This window comes from Triturus cristatus, chromosome 7 (assembly GCF_964204655.1).
Source record: "Triturus cristatus chromosome 7, aTriCri1.1, whole genome shotgun sequence".
Classification (NCBI taxonomy): Eukaryota; Metazoa; Chordata; class Amphibia; order Caudata; family Salamandridae; genus Triturus; species Triturus cristatus.
Window position 1 is genome coordinate 989,636,303 of NC_140590.1, and position 12,908 is coordinate 989,649,210.

Here is a 12,908-nt window from a genome sequence, read left to right on the forward strand (position 1 = left end):
AATTGTTTTTAAATCGTGGTATTGGCGTTTCTGGTTGATACGGAAAGTCTTCAATATTTCTGCCAGCAAATGAGTCTAGGCATGAGGGATTCCTTCCTCGTATGATTTCACAAATGTCTTATGGCGAAATGAGGACGCGCGTCGGTCTGTCCGAATCATTTCCGATTCGGACAGACCGACGCGCGTCCTCATTTCGCCATAAGACATTTGTGAAATCATACGAGAAAGGAATCCCTCGTGCCTAGACTCATTTGCTGGCAGAAATATTGAAGACTTTCTGCATCAACCAGAAACGCCAATTCCACGATTTAAAAACAATTATTGTGGATTTTCTATGATTTATGAAGGGTCTTTTTTATGCAATAATTGTCCTGAAGATGGTCTGACGGATTGACACCACCCAAGACCGAAACGTCGACTATATCATCTATTTTCAGATTATTTGATATGTACAGTTGATTATTTTCTCAATAATGAGATTAGTCTCTGTTTAAATTACACTGGAATAGATGTTCTTTTGATGAAATGCGGATTTGATGTAACCCCGTTTTCATGAAGTATTGCTCAAACCAATGGTTCATTTGTACTCCTTTTTATTTTGATTTATATATAAAAAGATTTGTGTTCAATTCACAAAAAAAGAATCCCCGTGTGTGTGCTCCTTATATTTGATGATTATATCAGTTGATTAATATCCTTTTGGTGTCAATTTTAACACACCGACTAATTAATTTTTTGAAATATATAACTAAGTAGTTAGTTTCAAATAAAATCCCTTGTTGGCATTTTTACCTTTTCTACCCACGCATTCTTGACACATGCACATTACGGTACGCGATGCTTGCGCGGTGGCGGGTCCCGCATGACGTCATATACGTGCTGGACGCGCTGGGTGCGCGACTCCCGCAAATTTTTTTAATGTTTTAAAATGATATGTCTGTGTGTTTAATATACATATTAGGGCAAGAGACTATCTAAGATATTCATAAAAATAAAATATTTGTACTTATAATAAACTTATATTATTTTTAAATATATTTTCACGAAGTCGCGTCGGGTGCGTGCTTCATGAGCGCAGAGTGCGCGGATCCCATGTGACCTCAAAAAAAAAGATTTCATTGGTTTATAACATTTCCCACTGTAACTATTGAAGAACCCCACCCATTTTATTCATTCTTGTTGGAGCATCTTTAGAGAGACATCTCTTTTCCTACAAGAACACTTTTTGCTTGTTTTTTTTGGTGTTTTTTAAAAAATGTCAAACAAAATGCCATCTGGACAGCAGCAGGAGGAAGTATCGCAGGAGGCACCACGTCCAGAGAGGCCGGAATCTGTTGTGTGGATATTCTTCACTTTTCCACCTGGAGAGAAGAAAGTAAATGCGAGAAAGGTGACGTGCAAAATTGTGACCGAGTCCTGTCAAGAGGCAGTGAAAAAAAATACTCTTGTGGCACTGCTTCTATGTACAAGCATCTCCAGACCACACATCCTCTCAATCTTGCTCGGGAGGAAATGAGGCGAGCTGCTTTGAACCCCTCACCTACAATCTGGAGTACATCTGGAGTGTCCTCAGGAACACCTGCAATTGACATTAGGCCAGAATTCGCCTTTCTCGAGCAACACTGCGTGAAGTGTAAGAAAGTTATATGCTTCAGTGAGCAGTCAGTGGATGCAGTTTGTGCTGCGCAACGCAACCATCGTTGTTAATTTTTTTGTTTTTGGATTGATAAGTAATTCCAAATGTTTCCTGTTTTATTCGTTCTTTTGTTTGTTCATTTTTTGAAAAAACAAAAAAAATACAAAATTGTTCAAAAAAATAAAGAAAAATACAAAAGAAAAAAGAAGGAAAAAAAAGTTCTTATCAGAACTACCTTATTTGGTTAAAGAAAGAACTATAATTACAAGGTAATGTGTGAAGGTTTGGTTAAATATATGTATACAGCATGATTGACTGAAAGAATGCATTAGTAGTGTATGGTGAATTTATAGGTGAAGATTTATGAGGAAGTACTGCAGCGTGACACTGCAAGCTCTTTAGCTGCACTGCACTGTGGCACTTCCGAAGCACAGGGATGTGACATATGTACATGAATATGTTGCAACTCTGTGCTTCCCTCTGCACTGCTGCACAAACTGCAGCCATGTGGTGACACAGGCACCCTTGCACCATGGTGCAAGGATGTCTGTGTCATGTGGATGCATTTTCCTCTTTCAATGTATGCTATGGAATGCAGCATGCATTGAAAGAGGAAAAAATGAGGAGAAATGAAAACAATTCTCCTCGTTACGCCTTGCTACACCAACTCTAGGATGGCGCAGCATTCACACACATCTCCAGATTTACAATTTCTCATAAATCTGGAGATGTGTCTTGTTCTATGGGTGTTGCGTGGGAACACCCACAGCAACACCTATGGGACGCCCCTTCAACGCAAAGTTCTGTGTATGAAGGGGTCGTATTTACAAGGAGAAGAAAAACCTCGCAGGGTGGCTTTTCCTCTCCTTGTAAATATGAAGGAGTGCCTGGCACCATCACTATGTTACAAAAAGTGACGTACTGGTGGTGCAGGGTGCTGGTAAATCTGCCCCATAAGTGCTTAGGTATTGGCAGACTGATACAATAAGAACATAGTGCTGGATGGGTGATTGAAGAATTGCATGAGACTGACAGGAGGTATCCTAAGCTGCATGGGTACTACTTCAGTATTTAATGGAGTGGACCAATAGTATGTATCTGCTTAGAGATTTGTAGGGATTATGCACAGAATATTTTATGTGTACTTGTGTTGATGCCTAGGTCATTTCATAAGAATACCACTAGTAACTGGAATGATGACAGTGCTGCAAACAGAGTGAACACTTAATTTATAAGTGCTTACGTATTGGTGGAGTGATAGGATAAGTAGATAGTGGTAGATAAGTGATTAAAGAAGTGCATGGGACAGACTGGACGATTCCTACACTGCATGAGTATTTAGAAGAGTGTATCAATAGTATGTAGCTAGTTAGAGGTCTGCTTGGATAGTGCACAAAATATTATAGATATACTTGTGTTAGTAGCTAGGCCATTCCATAAGTTCATGACTAGTAACTAGAATAATTACAGTATTATAGACAGAGTGTATAGTGAATGTATGAGTGCTTAGGTATTGGTGGAGTAATAGGATAAGTAGATAGTGCTGGATGGGTGATTGGAGAAATGCATGGGACAGACAGGAGGATTCCTACACTGCATAGGTACTAACTGGGTATTTAGAAGAGCGTATCAATAGTTTGTAGCTGGTTAGAGGTGTGCATGCATAGTGTACAAAATATTGTACCTGCACTTGTGTTTTTGACTACGCCATTCCTTAAGTATACGACTAATAACTGGAGTAATTTCAGTGTTGCAAAGAAAGTGCGTGCTGAATTTATAAGTGCTTAGGTATTGGTGGAGTGATAGGATACGTAGATAGTGCTGGATGGGTGAATGGAGAAGTGCATGGGACAGACAGATTGATTCTTAGACTGCATAGGTACTAACTGGGTATTTAGAAGAGCGTATAAATAGTATGTAGCTGGTTAGAGGTCTGCATGCATCGTGTACAAAATATTGTACCTGCACTTGTGTTAGTGGCTAGGCCCTTCCTTAAGTATATGACTAATAACTGGAGTAATCTCAGTGCTGCAAAGAGAGTGCATGCTAAATTTATTAGTGCTTTGGTATTGGCTGAGGGATAGGATACGTAGATAGTGCTGGATGGTTGAATGGAGAAGTGCATGGGACAGACAGAAGAATTCCAGGACTGCATAGGTACTAACTGAGTATTTAAAAGACTATCAAAGCTATGTAGCTGATTAGAGGTCTGCATGCATAGTGCACAGAATATTGTAGCTGTACTAGTATTGGTGTGTCTATGGTTTCGAGAATAGTAGTCTGTGTTTTAGGGTGTGAGGAGGTGCATCAGATGATCATGTTGATGATGTCATCAGTGATGTCATTTGAGATGTCATCAGTGATGTCACTGACCATGTCATGAGTGATGTAATATGTGACGTCATCAGCAGTGCATTACTTTAATCCAAAAAGCTGGCGGCCATATTGGCCTGGTCACGATGTGAAAAGTCAGGATTGATACAATAAAGAAAAGAAAACAAGTGTTAATATGCACAAAATGTTATTTCAGCATATCTTGCCCCGTGACCGCTATACCTGTATGTTCGTCAACGTGACTTATTCATAATAAACATACTTCGAATTGCAAACATCAACATAAACAATGGACTACACATTACTTTAAAGTGAAAGGTTATCGGCCATATTAATCTGGGCACGTTGCGTATTATAATGGTTCTTACACGAAAGAAAAGGAAAAAAAGAGGTGCTAATATACACACACTATACCTAAATAAAGTTCTAGCGATTATAGTTCCATTCCATTCACAGCTCATTAGAGATGTCATGAGTGATATCATGAGTGATGTAACTGACCATGTCATGAATGATGTAATGTCTGAGGTCATTAGCAGTATATTGCGGGGGCGTAAGTTATAGTTAGCTAAGATACCTATAACTGCTGAATTTCACTGGTTGTGTATGAGTGAGTGGTCATAAAATCTGGGCTCCTATTCGGGAATGGCTGGAGGCGGAGATTAGTGTATGACCTCGGTTCTTTTTTTTCATTTTTCTTTTCTCTCTGGCTCAATTCATGGATTCTCTCTCCTTTTTTTATTTTTATTTTTTTCCTGTTCTATATGTAATCTTATCCATGTTGACCATATATGCCGTGTCTTTCCTTCTTGTTTTCTGTATTTGTATTGTTGGCAAGCAATAAAAAAAAAAAAAAAGAAAAAAAAAAGAAACAGTAGTAACAACAGGTTTTCAAAAGGTTGTGTATGAGTGAAATCTGAGTCTAGCTATAGCGTCCCTGTAATCTTTGATTTTTTCAGCAAATTTCTAGTTTTTTTTTTAACGTTAAGTAAGTAGCATATCACAATGGATGGTGGGGGGTTGGAAGCAGGGCCTTGCATTGTGCTGCCCTCACCCAAGCTTGCTGCTAATGCCTTCCCTCCTCCTAGCCATCCATTGTCCAAGTCCCTGTCCCTGCTCCCTTATTACTGCCCTGTGTGGCCGTTGTTTTGCCATTGGCCTTCCCGCCTTCTCTGAACAGTTAGCTTGCTGCCCCATCCACCTCCTCCCTATCCTCTGTTGTCTGAATCCATGGACTAGCCTCCTCCCTCCTGCCATGCATGGTCTGATATGCTGCCACTGCCCTCCATTTAGCATGATGTACCAGTCCACTCCTCCTGCCCTCCATTGCCCAATTCTATGCCCCATCATTGACCTCCTGCTTAGCCTCTGTGCTTAGCTTGCTGCCCTTATTCTCATTCCCCCTGCCCTCCGATGTCTTTATGCATGCCCCTGCTCCATCCTTTTTGCCCACCATGTTCCATGGACCTGCTACTCCTATCTACTCTGAGTGTTCTGTTGAGCTGCCACTCCCCTCCCACCTACCTAGCATTGTCAGATGACTGTTACCTGTCCCTGCCACCTCCACCCTGCCTGTCCACATTCCATGCCCCTATCCCCTTCCTCCTGTCCTCCATGGTCCATTTCACTGCCACACCCTTCTGCCCTCCCTGGTCTGTTGTGCTGCAACTGCTCCTCCTGCCTGCCCCACATGGTCTGTTGTGAGGCCCCTTCCCCTGAACTCTCTTTTCTGTTCCCAGGTCCTGACCCTCCCTTTGATCCTCCATGGTCCTTTGTGAATGCCCCAGCACCCTCCTTCTTGCCTATCATAGCCATTGTGCTGCCACTAACCCTCCCGCTTGCCATGCATGGTCTTCTATGCTGCCATGGCCCCTCTGACCTTCCCTGTGTGGTCAGCTAGCTGCCCCTGACCCCCTCCCACCTTCCCTCCATGGTCTGTATGTATGCCATCATAGTCTCACTGTTGCTCTCCATGGTGTGTCTTGCTTCTAGTGCCTATCCTGCCTGACCTCCATGGTCATCTTGCTGCTCCTGCCCTGCCCCTTGCCCCAGCTCTCTGTGCCCATGTACAGACCCCTATTTCCTCCCTCCTTGCTTGTCTGTTCCATTGTAATGCCCCTGATCCGCCCCTCCTGCCCTTTATGGTCTGTTATGCTGTAGCTTTCTCTCCTGTCTGTCCATTATGGTCAGCTAGCTACCATTGCCTCTTTCCCCTCTGTTCTCTGTTGTCCATGTGCATGGTCCTGTCCCCTCCCTATTGCTTTCTATGGAGTGTTGTGCTGCACTCCCGTTCTGCATGCCCTGTGTGGTGTATTGTGCTGCTGCAAACCCTGATGCCTGCCCTGTAGGGTCAGTTTGGTGCACCTCTCCATGTCCCTCTTGTCCTCTGTTATCCAAGTCCATGTCCCTACCCCAATTCCTCCTGCCTTCCATGATCCAATGTACCATACTTGCAAACATTTTGAACTTGGTAAGAGGGAGATTTTGAAAAAAAACTGGGGTATTGATTTTCCCCTTTGAGTTACATTGAAAAAGAGGAGATTGTAGACAGGAGACAGATCAAATAAAGCCCATTTGAGCTTAAAAACATTGGACGTTTCCTGGCTGAATCGGGTCTGTTGGCATGTATGGTTGTACTACCACTGCCTCTTCCTTCTGCCCACAATGGTCTATTATATTGTCACAGCCTCTCTTGCCAGTCCTGTATTGTTGTTTTGTTGCCCCTGCCCCCCTTTCCACTGCCCTCCATAGTCTGTTGTGCTGCCACTGCCCTTCCTGCCTGCCCAGTGTGGTCAAATTGTTGCCTCTGCACCCTCCTACCTGCCTTCAATTTTCAGAGTCCATGCCCTGGCCTCTGCCTCTCAACAGTATCCTAATGAACAACTAGATTTCTAACATTCTATATTTATTGCAAAAGTGTGGAACGCCTGACGTCATCTTGATGTAATCAAAACTGTAATACCTTGAGCATTTCTTTTAGAAATTACATATATGAGAGGGTCTTATTTGCATCACAATTATGGTTAGTGCTCTAAAATACTAAAATGAGGACATATTTTCTGAGTTTTCAAATAGCGACAAAGCACTTTTAAATTATTTGTTATCTTTATGTTTTTTATCCAGTTGACCACTTGATTAAATGTTGCACTTAGGGGAGGGGATGTGGTGTTACTGCCAGAGCTGCAGACTTTGCAACTGGGGAACCAGGTTGGAGTTTCTGCTTCAGCTCGACATTCTGTGATTCTGGTCAAATCACTTAATCTCCCTATGTCTACAACCAAAATGAATTTGTTCTTGTGTGATGTTACCAATGCTCATGTAAAGCACTCCAATACCTAACAATTCTGCACTATATAAAACTGCAAAAACACAAAAAATAAAAAGTGTTTTGCAGACTTCTGTCATTGGGCTAAATGTGGGCTACATCTGGGTGATATTTGTGCTGCATTTGGGCTCTTTTGTCTCTGGTGACCATCTTGGGAGATTTATTTGTTATGAAGTTTCCTAATTTCCTCATTTCCTACAGTCTCCTCAGTAGGAAATACTTTCAGTTTTTTACTTTGATTCCATCAAGAAGGCATTCAGATATGTCACACATTTGCCATCAATTCTGAATGTTAGCACTCTAGTTGCTCATTAGGTCACTGTATTAAAGCTACTGCTCACCAGGGAAGTCTGCTGCTGGTATTCAAAGTGCATGTTTCAGTCTGCATGTCAGAATTTTTTTATGAAATAGAAGAGGATTTGAGAAGTCAAAATGTGCCCTAATTTTTCTTTCTGCAGCACTAATCATAATGTCTATGGCAAAATGAACCCCCTTCTTTTTGTTCCTTTGCAAATTAAACGTTTTAAGTGTTACCACTTTATTCCAATCTAGATGGATTCAGGTGTGCCATACTTTTGTCATAAGTAAGACTGTTAGCGCTCTAGTTGTTCTTTAGAACACTCTGGGACATTCTGTCATTGGGCTATACTTGGGCTATATCTGGGTGATATTTGTGCTACATTTGGGCTTGTTTGTCTCTGGTGGCCATCTTGGGAGACTTATTTGTTATGAAGTTTCCTAATTTTCTCATTTACTACAGTCTCCTCAGTAGGAAATACTTTCAGTTTTTTGCTTTGATTCCATCAAGAAGGCATTCAGATGTGTCACACATTTGCCATAAATTCAGAATGTTAGCACTCTAGTTGCTCATTAGATCACTGTAGTAAAGCTACTGCTCACCAGGGAAGTCTGCTGCTAGTATTGAAAGTGCATGTTTCAGTCTGCATGTCAGAATTTTTTAATGAAATAGAAGAGGATTTGAGAAGTCACTCAAAATGTGCCCTAATTTTTCTTTCTGCAGCACTAATCATACTTTCTATGGCAAAAAGAACCCCCTCATGTTGTTCCTTTTTAAATTAAATATTTTAAGAGTTACCACTTTATTCCAATCAACATGGCTTCAGGTGTGCAATACGTTTGTCATAAGTAGGACTGTTAGCGCTCTAGTTGTTCTTTAGAACACTCTGGGAAGCTGCAGTAGAACACAAAGGAATCAACTGACAGTCTCTGCCCTTGTTGGATGTACATGTTTTACTGACTTCATTCTCACATGACTGAGAAAGATAATGTCAATTTACAGAAAATATACTCTCAGTTTAGCTTATAGATCACCTTCCAAACCTCTGTGGGAAAAGCATGAGAAAATAGTTTTCTCTCAAACATGATTCATGATATCCCTGCAGAAGGCTTTTTCACATGGTAAAATCACCTTAGAACACACCACAATTCCTAAAATGAGTATGGTACCATCAACAAATGATTTATAATGTAACTAAAGTCTTAAAACCTTCTATTAACTGTAATGCTTTTTAATGAGGTGCTCTCATGTATATTGGTCCCAAGATAGCTGCCAACACTTCTTAGATGAAGTGCTGACAGCCAATCAGATCTCACGATGAGATGTGTGGTTAGGCTCCGCCCAGATATATATGTGATTTTACTTTTGATTTTCTCAGGAACTACTGAACGGATTTACACCATTTAACCAAAAGGCATGACACTGAACCAAGGGCTACCTTTTTGCCAAATTTGGTGTAATTCCGTTCCGCAGTTCGGGCTGTAGCTGCGACTATGGAAAATGCATGGGGTAAACACGTTGTGGGACCCCCTTTTTTCTCGGCCCCCACTTGACGAATCACCTCGAGACTTTCAGGATAGGAGCGGACGGGGGCTGGCCAAAAGTTTTGAAAATGTTGCGAAGATTCGTCAACCGGCGCCAAAGTTATTGGGAATAGAATGTTGCGGATTTCCTATGGAAAATAGGTCCTAACTATAACTACCTACTGGTGACCACCAGTAAGCTCCAAAGTTCCCCACCGGTGTAAAGATGCACTCGAACAACTGCTAGCACCAGGCTTTTAAAGGGTAAGAATGGAACCAGCATGCCGATGCAAATAACAGCTTTCGTGTCGAGTTATGCATGACTGATGCGTTTCTGTGCTGCCGCACTTCTTCAGAGGCTTCGAGCGCATTGACTTGTGGGTGTTGTAGTCTGGATCAGCAAACTCTACCCTAATGGGTGCACGTTATTATTGCTGTTGCCAAAAGTTCCAAGCCCACAGATGGGCCTCCGCATGTAGGTGCCGCTCACTTATCTCAAGCAAATGTCCCACGTAGTGGCTCCGTATAATACAGAGCCCGTGGCCCCCAACATTAATAGGGGGTGCATCCTTCGCGGCTTGGGCCGCCGCGTATAATGAAAGCTCCAAAGTTCCCCACCGGTGTAAAGATGCACTCGAACAACTGCTAGCACCAGGCTTTTAAAGGGTAAGAACGGAACCAGCACACCGATGCAAATAACAGCTTTCGTGTCGAGTTATGCATGCCTGACGTGTTTCTGTGCTGCCGCACTTCTTCAGAGGCTTCGACAGTCTTTCGTGCCGTTCTGATCCTCCCACACTCAATGGAAAATGTCACCCTTCGATGGGCTGCTCTGTTGAGCGCATTGACTTGTGGGTGTTGTAGTCTGGATCAGCAAACTCTACCCTAATGGGTGCACTTTATTATTGCTGTTGCCAAAAGTTCCAAGCCCACAGATGGGCCTCCGCATGTAGGTGCTGTTCACTTATCCCAAGCAAATGTCCCACGTAGTGGCTCCGTATAATACAGAGCCCGTGGCCCCCAACATTAATAGGGTGGTGCATCCTTCGTGGCTTGGACCGCCGCGTATAATGAAAGCTCCAAAGGTCCCCACCGGTGTAAAGATGCACTCGAACAACTGCTAGCACCAGGCTTTTAAAGGGTAAGAACAGAACCAGCATGCCGATGCAAATAACAGCTTTCGTGTCGAGTTATGCATGCCTGACGCGTTTCTGTGCTGCCGCACTTCTTCAGAGGCTTCGACAGTCTTTCGTGCCGTTCTGATCCTCCCACACTCAATGGAAAATGTCACCCTTCGATGGGCTGCTCTGTTGAGCACATTGACTTGTGGGTGTTGTAGTCTGGATCAGCAAGCTCTACCCTAATGGGTGCACGTTATTATTGCTGTTGCCAAAAGTTCCATGCCCACAGATGGGCCTCCGCATGTAGGTACCGTTCACTTATCCCAAGCAAATGTCCCACGGAGTGGCTCCGTATAATACAGAGGCCGTGGCCCCCAACATTAATAGGGTGGTGCATCCTTCGCGGCTTGGGCCGCTGCGTATAATATATATGTATGAAAGCTCCAAAGTTCCCCACCGGTGTAAAGATGCACTTGAACAACTGCTAGCACCAGGCTTTTAAAGGGTAAGAACGGAACAAGCATGTCGATGCAAATAACAGCTTTCGTGTCGAGTTATGCATGCCTGACGCGTTTCTGAAGCCTCTGAAGAAGTGCGGCAGCACAGAAACGCGTCAGGCATGCATAACTCGAAACGAAAGCTGTTATTTGCATCGGCATGCTGGTTCCATTCTTACCCTTTAAAAGCCTGGTGCTAGCAGTTGTTTGAGTGCATCTTTACACCGGTGTGGAACTTTGGAGCTTTCATTATACATGGCGGCCCAAGCCGCGAAGGATGCACCACCCTATTAATGTTGGGGGCCACGGGCTCTGTATTATACGGAGCCACTACGTGCGACATTTGCTTGGGATAAGTGAACGGCACCTACATGCAGAGGCCCATCTGTGGGCTTGGAACTTTTGGAAACAGCAATAATAATATGCACTCATTAGGGTAGAGTTTGCTGATCCAGACTACAACACCCACAAGTCAATGCGCTCAACAGAGCAACCCATCGAAGGGTAACGTTTTCCATTGAGTGTGGGAGGATCAGAACGGCACGAAAGACTGTCGAAGCCTCTGAAGAAGTGCGGCAGCACAGAAATGCGTCAGGCATGCATAACTCGACACGAAAGCTGTTATTTGCATCGGCATGCTGGTTCCGTTCTTACCCTTTAAAAGCCTGGTGCTAGCAGTTGTTCAAGTGCATCTTTACACCGGTGGGGAACTTTGGAGCTTTCATATATACATGATATAGTTAGGAATTAGCATTTAAAAAACCTTAGAAATTCACTGAAAAAACAATAAGTTTTAGGGGTGTTATAGTTAGCTGGACATTTCACTCGAGCAAAACCATTGAAATTGAAAAAATGATGTAATATGGGACATCATCAGCAGTGGATTGCGGGTGCGCGAGATGTAGTTAGTACAACTAAATATATCTGAGGAATTTCAATGGTTTTGTTCGAGGGAAATGTCCAGCTAACTATAACACCCCTACTACCTTTTGTATTTTCAGTGAATTTCTAAGGTTTTTTAAATGCTAATTCCTAACTATTTGAGGCCTGAAACCTATGGTTTTTTCAGCGAATTTCAAAAGTTTTTTAAATGCTAATTCCTAACTATATCAGGCCTGAAACCTATATTTTTTTAAGTGAATTTCAAAGGTTTATTAAATGTTAATTCCTAACTATATCAGGCCTGAAACCTATGGTTTTTTCAGTGAATTTCAAAGGTTTTGTAAATGACAATTTTTAATGTCTTAATTGTTATACTGATTTTTTTTATACTGATTTACTACATTTTTTAAACTATTTATCTTTAGATATTTTATTTTTTAATTACATTATAATTACATTATACATTACAATACAAAATATACTTTCTCAGAATGAAATACTTTAGTTTAAATATTTTGCAAATAGGCAATAGACTCTAAAGTACAGTAGTTACAGTTGTTGCAATGGGCAACACAATTTCAAACACAATGCAACATTGAGCTCAATGTGAATTTCTAGTCAAATGCAATTAGTTACTTTATGGATTACTTTTCTGACCACAGGACTGGATCCTAGATTCAGTCCTTGGACATCTCCTGTAAACTGTTAAGTAAAAGCGTTTTGTTTACAGTAGTGATTTTTAAGGAATATTATTGTATTTTAAAAGTTGACATTTAGACATTTTTTCACATAGAATCACGAATGTTATCCTATGGAAAAATTCACTTAGCAGGTGAGTAGTGTTATCGTTACTTTTTCTTACTCAGTGGTGATCCTGGATCCAGCATTGGTGAATCTAATGTAAACAGTTGAAAGAATGTGTTTAAGTCATACAGACGATTTTTTAGGAATATTTTTAGTTTGTGAAAATAGACAGAAACTTTTCTGCTGAAAACCACACAATGGATTCCTATGGAAGGAAATACAAGTTACTGGTAAGTACACTTAGAATTACTTTTCAGGGTCAGTGCTGGGCTAAAAGATGCAGCACTGGGTTCTCTCCTGATAACAGGTGAGTAAGTAGGAATTCGTAGTTCGACTGATTTTAGAGGAATATTTGTACGTTTCAAAAATGGACACAGAAACTTTTCTGCTGAAAACCACACAATAGATTCCTATGGAAGGAAATACAAGTTACTGATAAGTACGCTTAGAATTACTTTTCAGGGTCAGGGCTGGGCTAAAAGATGCAG